This window comes from Artibeus jamaicensis, unplaced genomic scaffold (genome assembly GCF_021234435.1).
Source record: "Artibeus jamaicensis isolate MK-2021 breed Jamaican fruit bat unplaced genomic scaffold, CSHL_Jam_final scaffold_614, whole genome shotgun sequence".
Taxonomy (NCBI): Eukaryota; Metazoa; Chordata; class Mammalia; order Chiroptera; family Phyllostomidae; genus Artibeus; species Artibeus jamaicensis.
The window spans coordinates 3,451,477-3,460,355 of record NW_026522050.1 but is presented as its reverse complement, the minus strand read 5'-3'; the positions used below and the strand labels follow the sequence as shown (position 1 = coordinate 3,460,355).

Genomic DNA, 8,879 nt, shown 5'->3' with positions numbered 1-8,879 from the left:
ACCACACTTGGTATCTCTTCCTTCCTCCAGTCCTCCCTAATTCCCCAGAAACAAGCATCCTAACTGTTCCCTTGGAAACACGTTATCCTCCCTGCCTACACTCTGCTCCTCAAACATCTGCTTTCTGCACCATCTTTCGCTCTGCAACAAAATCCAAAGCTGTGCTTTGTCATACAAGCTTACTTCATGCAAATGTTCAGTGGCTCTCCACTTCAATGACATGAGATTCATATCTCCACTGAGAAATTAGTGTATTCAGGCCTGTGTGATCCTCAAACTTCACCTTGGGTGCAAACAAACACTTTTTCCTCTCTCTGCTTTAATTCCACCTTTTCTCTCCCAGACACTAACCTTCCCTTCTAACATATTAGGGCATAAAGATTGGGAGAGATGAGGAGACAAGAAAGAACTTTCCCAGTGTTTGTTAAAGAAAAAGCAAGGATGGTAAATCTCTAAAACATAGTCAGTTTTCTGGGATACTTTCCTTGCAAGTGTGAAGTTTGATTTCCAAACACATGCCAGGGCATACGTGGTTCCCAATTGTGCTGGGTCAGTGAGAGGCTGGAATCCTAAAGTGTTCACCTTGCAACTTTCCCCAGGCTCTGGTCTGTCTTTGGATCAGCAGCAATTGCTTGAACAGCTACAGTGGCTGCAACAATTCTGGTCTGTGTCTCTCTGATCTCTTCTATTTGCAACAATCGCAGAATTTGATCTCGATTTTGTCAAGAACCACATCTCTTGTGTCAAACTAAGGCTGTGCTCCTGTAAAGCAACAGGCAATCAATGCTTCTGTTGTCTAGTTTGCTTTAGTAACTGCCACATGTTTCAGGTGACCCTGGACAGAACAGCATGTGGCCTTCAGCATTTCTAGGTGATCTTGATGACTTAGAATCTGAAGGTCAGCCAACGTTGTTATGTTGGCCTTAAAATCAGAAGTATCTACATGCAAAATGATGAGTGGTTTCACATTTTTAGTTGCACCATCAGTCTCCTTTGTATTTTCAGATACTGAGTCTTTGTATTATTCAGCATTATGTCCATATTTAAGTCTAACAGCTAATCCAAGAAGCCAGTCAATTGCCGCTTGTTGATCTTGAATCTTGAAAGGACAGCTAACACCTATGAGATACCTTTCAAATAACATGGGGCAGTCACTGCTGTGGATGTTGCTTAAATTACTGTGATTTCAATCTTGTAGTGTCTGGTTTTCTGGTCTGCAAGCCAAACACTAAAGTTTATATATTCCTTTCCGTCTTTGCAGATGAGGCTGGCAGGGTTATGGCAGTTGAGGTTATGGCCATCAGCTTGCCTCTCAACCTCGTCTGGCTTCTTACCCTGGTCTCCCGACCTTGGCCTTGGAGAGTTGGGAGAGAAGAGCCTTGGAGAGGTGAGGAAGAGAGAGCCAAAGAAGATTTTAATCAACACATGCTCCTTTTTAAAAAAAATTTAATTATTGTTCAAGTACAGTTTTCTGCCCTTAACCCCCATAACACATACTCCTTTAAGTCTGTTCCAAGCTCTCTGGTCCAGACAGAACTTTCTCTCGTGGGTCTTCAGAAAGATCATATTACAGTGATCTATCTGTTTTTGTCTCATGGTTAATAAACACTTACATTAAAACAAGGTGTTCTGGAAAAGTTAAAAATATGACAGCAAGAAAATGTCATTAATGGATTTGGAAGACAAAGAAAAATTGGGCAGCAAAAGCATGTACAAGTATATATGATGGGAAACTCAAAAGTTGAAAAATCTTAGTTTGAGATGTTAGTTCATAAGCTTAACAATCAATGTATGTAAAAAGCTATTGATTATAGGAACTGAAGATAGGATCCACCTCAACTTCAGGAGACCATAAGAAATTGCACTGTTGTGCCTCAGGAGGACTGCAAGCAATGAAGATGGTATCTGAGCCATTGTGCTCCAGGGCAAGATGCCCCCTGCCCAAGACACAAATGAAAGAATGCTGCAGCTTTATATCTGATGAACTTTCCCCCTGAGTTTCAATCCCTTTAATTATACTTTTTTCTTATTAAAAGGATTGCTTGAAAGTGGAATTTAATATAGTCTGTTAGGGTAGCAAATGTACCATCTTCTCAGTTCATTGGCATCTGTCCATAGAGATTCAATCACTGTCTCTGTTACTGGGACTGGTAGGTGACAGGTAGCATGACACCGGCTTGTCTGGGTTCATTTATATAAAAGATAAGAATATGAGAGAAAAGAAAAACAAGTCCAACTAAAAAAATTCAGAAATGAGAGCGATTGTGGTAGGAAGTAAGGCACCTATAAATGTATTAAGAAAATTTCCTCACAGTGAAAAATATGAAATGGAGTAGCTCACTCACTTCCCACACATTTTTGTGACTTTTTGCTATATCACCCTAAAGAAAAATGACTCTTTCAAGAAGAAATGTCACTGAATATTAACAGGAGTTCTGCTGTATGCTGCCACCATCTAGGTGAAAATCTAGAGGCAGAGGTTTGGTGAAAACGGGAAGAGGTCATTTATTCAAAAGCTGTACAATTTTGAAAGAATGACAAGCTTCCACCTCAGGGCCTATTTCCTCTAGAGTACCCAAAGAAAACTCTACCATACACTGCCAGATGGAGACAAGGTGCACCCTGAGTTCCTTCTTCCATTTAAAAATACCATCCTTTGGGATGGTACAATATTCACGAGTCAATAAATGTAATATATCACATAAACAAAAGCAAAGACAAAAATCACATGATCACATCAATAGATTCGGAAAAAGCTTTTTGATAAGGTACAACACCCATTCATGATAAAAACACTCAGCAAAGTGGAATACAGAGACAATTCTTCAATATAATAAAGGCCATATATGAGAGACCTACAGCCAACATCATACTCAATGGGCAAAAACTAAAACTTTCCCATGAAGATCAGGAACAAGACAAGGTTGTCCACTTTCACCACTTCTATTCAACATAGTATTGGAAGTCTTAGTCACAGCAATTAGACAAGAATAGGAAATAAAAGGCATTCAAATTGAAAAAGAAGAAACAAAACTGTCATTGTTTGCAGATGAAATGATAGTGTACATAGAAAATCGTATAGACTCCACCAAAAAACTGCTCAACCTAATAAATGAATTTGGCAAAACAGTGGAATACAAAGTCAATATTCCGAAATCAAGGGCACTTTTGTATAACAGCAATGAAATACCAGAAACAGAAATCAGCAAAAATGCCATTTAATAGAGCAAAAAGAAAAACGAAATACTTAGGAATAAACCTAACCAAGGGGTAAAAGACCTATACTCAGAAAACTACACAACACTGAAGAAAGAAGTTAAGAAAGACACAAGTAAATGGAAATATGTATCGTGTTCATGAATCAGAAGAATTAACATCATCAAAATGTCCATACTTCCCAAAGCAATTTATAGATTCAACACAATACCTATTAAAGTACCAATAGCATATTTCACAGACATAGAACAAACACTTCAAAAATTTATATGGGACCATAGAGCACTGCAAATAGCTGCAGCAATTTTGAGAAAGAAGAGCAAAGCAGGAGGGATCACAATACCTGATATCAAACTGTATCACAAGGTCACTGTAATCAAAACAGCTTGGTACTGGCATAAGAACAGACACATGGACTAATGGAAAAAAATAGAGACCCCAGAAATAAACCCAATCTCTATGGTCAATTAATATTTGACAAAGGGGGCAGCAGCAGAAAATGGAGCAAAAATAGCCTCTTCAACAAATGGGGTTGGGAGACCTAGACAGCTACATGAAAAAAAAAAAAAACCTCAGTCACTAACTTGCACCCTAAATGAAAATAAATTTAAGGTGGATAAAAGACTTAAATATAAGTCATGACACCATAAAAGTCATAGAAGAGGACACAGGCCGGAAAATCTCAGATATTCCATGCAGCAATATTTTTACTGATATGTCCCCTAGAACAATGAATATAAAGGAAAGAATAAACAAGTGGGATCTCATCAAAATTGAAAGCTTCTGCATGGCTAAAGAAAACAGCATTAAAATGAAAAGAGAACCAACCATATGGAAAAACATATTTGCTGATGATACCTCAGACAAGGGTTTGATCTCCAAAATACATAAGGAACTCATACGACTCCATTCCAGGAAGACAAGCAACCCAATTAGAAAATGGGCAAAGAACTTTTGTTTCCCTTTTCTAAGTTTTATTTTTTAAATATATTTTGTTGATTATGCCATTACAGTTCTATTTCCCCCCTTTATTCCCCTCCCCCCTGTACACCCCTCCCCCCATTCTCCCCCTTTAGTTTATGACCACCTGTCTCAAGTTCTTTAGATTCTATATTTCCCATACTATTCTTGCCATCCCCCCATGTATTTTCTACCTACCATCTATGCTACTTATTTCCTGTACCTTCTCCCCCCTTCTCCTTCTCCCACTCCCCTGTTGCTAACCCTCCATGTGATCTTCATTTCTATGGTTTTGCTCCTGATCTAACTGTCCTCTTTGTTTTTGTTTTAGGTATGGTTCTTAATAACTGAGTTTGCTGTCCTTTCAGTTTTTATGTTTTTTATCTTCTTCTTCTTAGATAAGTCCTTTTAACATTTCATATAATAAGGGCTTGGTGATGATGAACTCCTTGAATTTGATCTTATCTGAGAAGCACTTTATCTGTCCTTCCATTCTAAATGAAAGCTTTGCTGGATAGAGCAATCTTGGATGTAGGTCTTTGGATTTCATGACTTGGAATATTTCTTTCCAGCCCCTTCTTGCCTGTAAGGTCTCTTTTGAGAAATCTGCTGACAGTCTGATGGGGACTCCTTTGTAGGTGACTGTCTCCTTATCTCTTGCTGTTTCTAGGATTCTCTTCTTCATTTTAATCTTGGCTAATGTAATTATGATGTGTCTCGCTGTGTTCCTTCTTGGGTCCAACTTCTTTGGGACTCTCTGAGCTTCCTGGATTTCCTGGCAGTCTATTGCCTTTGCCAGATTGGGGAAGTTCTCCTTTATTATTTGTTCAAATAAGTCTTCCACTTGTTGCTGTTCCTCTTCCCCTTCTGGTACCCCTATAATTCAGATGTGGGAACGTTTCAAGATGTCCTGGAGGTTCCTAAGCCTCTCCTCATTTTTTTGAATTCCTGTTTCTTCATCCTTTTCTGTTTGGTCATTTTTTTCCTCTTTCTGATTCACTCCTTTGATTTGAGCCCCAGTTTCCTTTCCATCACTATTGGTTTCCTGTGCGTTTCCCTTCATTTCAATTAGTTTAGCCTTCATATGTTCCTCTAATTTGTGACTATAATCAACCAGTTCTGTGAGCATCCTGATCACCAGTGTTTTGAACTGTGCATCTGAAAGTTTGGCTATTTCTTCATCACTTAGATTTATGGGCTCTGGGGCTCTGAGTTGTTCTTGAGCCATGTTTTGATCTGTTCGTGCCTGTTACGTACGAGGGGGTGTTCACCAGGGCAGGGCCACCCAGGTGGCTGGTTTATGATGCTTTATGTGGGGGCGGGGCCAGAGAAGGACAATGGTGGTCCCCTCTGCCACTTTCTGCCACTGGGGCCTGCACAGTCTGTCTCACCGCTTCACTCCTTTACTGGTTTATCTGCGCTCAACTGTGTGACTTTGGTTAGCCCTCAGTGGGTTCGCCCGCTACTCCACACCTGGGATCCGCCCATGGCTACTTGCACACCTGGGTTGTGCGCCCGGGTAGGTTCGGTGGATCTTTCCTGCCTGACCCCGCTCTACTCCTGGCTCTGCCCCTCTTACCGGTTTGGCTTAAGGGTTTGTTGGTGTCAGACTTCCATGTAGTTCAATTTTCTGTGGTTTGGCTGCATTTTTGTTGCTAAAACTTTGTTGTTTTTAAACTTGGTTGTGTGAGAAGGTGCAGTGCTTCCACCTACGCCTCTATCTTGGCGGAAGTTCTCGAAAATGGGCAAAGAACTTAAATAGACACTCCTCCAAGCAGGACATAGAGAGGGTCCAGAGACATATGGAAAGATGCTCAGTATCACTAGCCTCCAGAGAGATGCAAATTAAAACCACAATGAGATACCACTTCACACCAGTCAAAATAGTCATCATAAACAAAGCAACAAACAGCAAGTATTGGAGAGGTTGTGGAGAAAAGGGAACTCTAGTGCATGGTTGATGGGATTGCAGACTGGTGCAATCACTATGTAAAACGGTATGGAATTTCCTCAGAAAACTAAAAAGGGAACTGCTTTTTGACCCGGCAATTCTACTGCTACGATTATATCCTAAGAACTCTGAAACACCAATCCAAAAGAACCTATGAACCCCAATATTCATAGCAGCATGATTTACAATAGCCAAGTGCTAGAAGCAACCTAGGTGCCTGTCAGTAAATGAATGGATAAAAAAAAACTATGGTACATTTACACAATGGAATTCTATGCAGCAGAAAGAAAGAAGGAGCTCCTACCCTTTGTGACAGCATGGGTGGAACTTGAGAAAATTATGCTAAGTGAAATAAGCCAGGTGGTGAAAGACAAATACCATATGAACTCACCTTTAACTGGAAACTGTCAACAAAACACACAAGCAAGCAAAATATAACAAAAGACATTGAAACTGAGAATAGGCTGACAGTGACCAGAGGGGAGAGTAGAGGGAATAAAGAGGGAAAAGGGTGAAGGGTTTGCAGGATTAATTATAAAGGACACATGGACAATAACAAGGGGGCAGTGGAAATAGGTGTAGGAGGTAAGAAGGGCTGAGGTGGTGGGAAAAGGCTGAAAATTGTACTTGAACAACAATAAAAAACAAAATTAAAAAGTACACGAATAGCAATCTTCAGAAAAAATACTGTCATTTGGGAGACTGGAGGTGGCCACTGCACAATCATCCAGGCCACTTGGCTTCTTTCCCCTTCACTTTTGGGCCTCAGGCTTCTCCTGGAGTCTGCAGGTAGTCAGCATCCTGCATGCAGTGCACTGCCCTTCCTTCCACTTGGTGCCCCTAGGCTCAGCACCTGTGCCCCATCCCTCTGGCTGTCAGCTTGCTGGCACATCGGTGGAACCAGAGGATTAGGACAGTGCAGCATCAGTCACCAGCTCAGCTTCCCCTTCCTGCACTGGGGACAGGGGATGGGTCCTGTTCCCTGGCCACATGAATTGCAGTGCCCATTGATCCACAACAACTCCAACCTCTCAACACAGCGAGCAAGTGGAAGAAAACCTGTGTGTTTCTACTCATCTTGTTTTACATCTCTGGACCAAAAATTTTGAGAAGTCTGGAAGGATTCTGCTCACCCATCCAATTCCATCCTTTCCCCAAGCGAGACTGGCAGGTCATCACTTTCCTCTGCCACCATATTTTAGAAAGGATTAGGAGGAAGGCTTTTGCCTCCATGAGACACCATGTCCAGCCTCTGCCGACTCCAGGCAGGGTCTCCTTCTCATCAAGTCTCAGCCTGTGGGGCAGGAAATCTGTCACATGCCACACTAGTGGCTTCACGCTTTCCACTGATGGTGTTTCCTGCAAATCCTTCCTCACTCAGCCCCTTCTTCTAGCCAGGTCTCTTACAGATCCATCTGTATCAGAAACACTAAGTCATAGGAAATGGTGTACAATAGCGATTGAATCAACACAAGACTGAAAAATGCAAAGTAATACTGAAAATTCAGAGGCTCTGACCTATAATTGTATACAACTAGAATTCTTAGACAGTCAGCTAGCCTTTAAGCATGAATATAAATATGTTTCAGACTTGCAAGTCTTCAAAAGTTTTCTCACCAATGATCCTTTCAGAAGGCAGGGGAGAATATGCTCTCCAAAAAGGCTTAGATGAAGAACAACGAGGCATGCAATCTGGTCAACACAGGACAGAACATAAGTGTTTAAAAATGAATCCACAGAGAGGAGTAAAATATATCCCCACACTCAACACCAGGAGATGCACTGAAAGAAGCTGCAGGCCACACATGGGCAGCACATGTGGACCAGATTGGAGAGGCGTCTAGTGCTTCTCACTAGAAGTTCTTTCTCAATATTTCCTTTTGAGAACAGTGCTCCTATATCATTATCTTTAAAGTGAAAATGTTAAAAGTTAAAGAAAGTTGTAAGACACAAGTAGCAGGGAAGGATGGGATTGAAATTTGTGGAGATAAAGTTTGGCAAAAACAGGTTAAGATGCTACAAATCATCTCAGGTCAACTTGGAATTTACCATGCACCACACATGCTGTATTTGTTAAAAGGACGTCAGAGGAGAAGAATTTTCTTCTTCTTCTTTTTATGGTTGCCTGGAGACAATAATGATAAGAAATATGGAAGGAAAGAACACCATTTAAGTAGCTAATTAACTCATGTATTTATCTATGTTGTGTGTCAGCTGTGGTGCAAGGCACTGGAAATGTAGGAGTGGATGAGACAGACCTAGGGATGACTCTGATGGGATTTGAGGTCCAGCAGGGGGAGGATACAAGAATGGTGCTGGACCCACCAGAGGACAAGTAGTAATTGCTGGGAGGAAAATGAAACAGATCGAGGTGACGAGAAGGGAGGTTAAGGTAAGAGATGGTTTTGTGTATTCGTTTCCTACAGCTGCTGTAACAAACTACCACAAGCTGGGGAGCTTAAAACAACAGGAGTTAATTTTTCATAGTTATGGTATTAGCCATAGGTATTGACAGGGCTGAGGTATCAGTTTTCCCTATGGTTCCACTCACTGTCCACTGAGTGTTCACTGAGGGCCCCTCATACTCCTCATCTTTGGCCACAAAGTCAGTGGAGATTTCTCTATCACTGGGAGTCTCCACCATGGCTTTAGTGCCATTGGACTTGAAGAGTCTCTTTGTAATGGAATCCCTGAACATCGCAGGTTGTTTAGCGGCACACCTGGTCTCACCCACTTGATGCCAATAGCACAA

At 41.2% G+C, this 8,879-nt stretch overlaps 1 pseudogene; it reads right to left on the bottom strand.

Annotated features, from left to right (window-relative positions):
• Positions 1 to 578: 578 nt before the first annotated feature.
• LOC128626485 (RNA transcription, translation and transport factor protein-like) lies at positions 579 to 8,825 on the bottom strand (annotated as a pseudogene).
• Between the last annotated feature and the right edge of the window lie 54 nt (positions 8,826 to 8,879).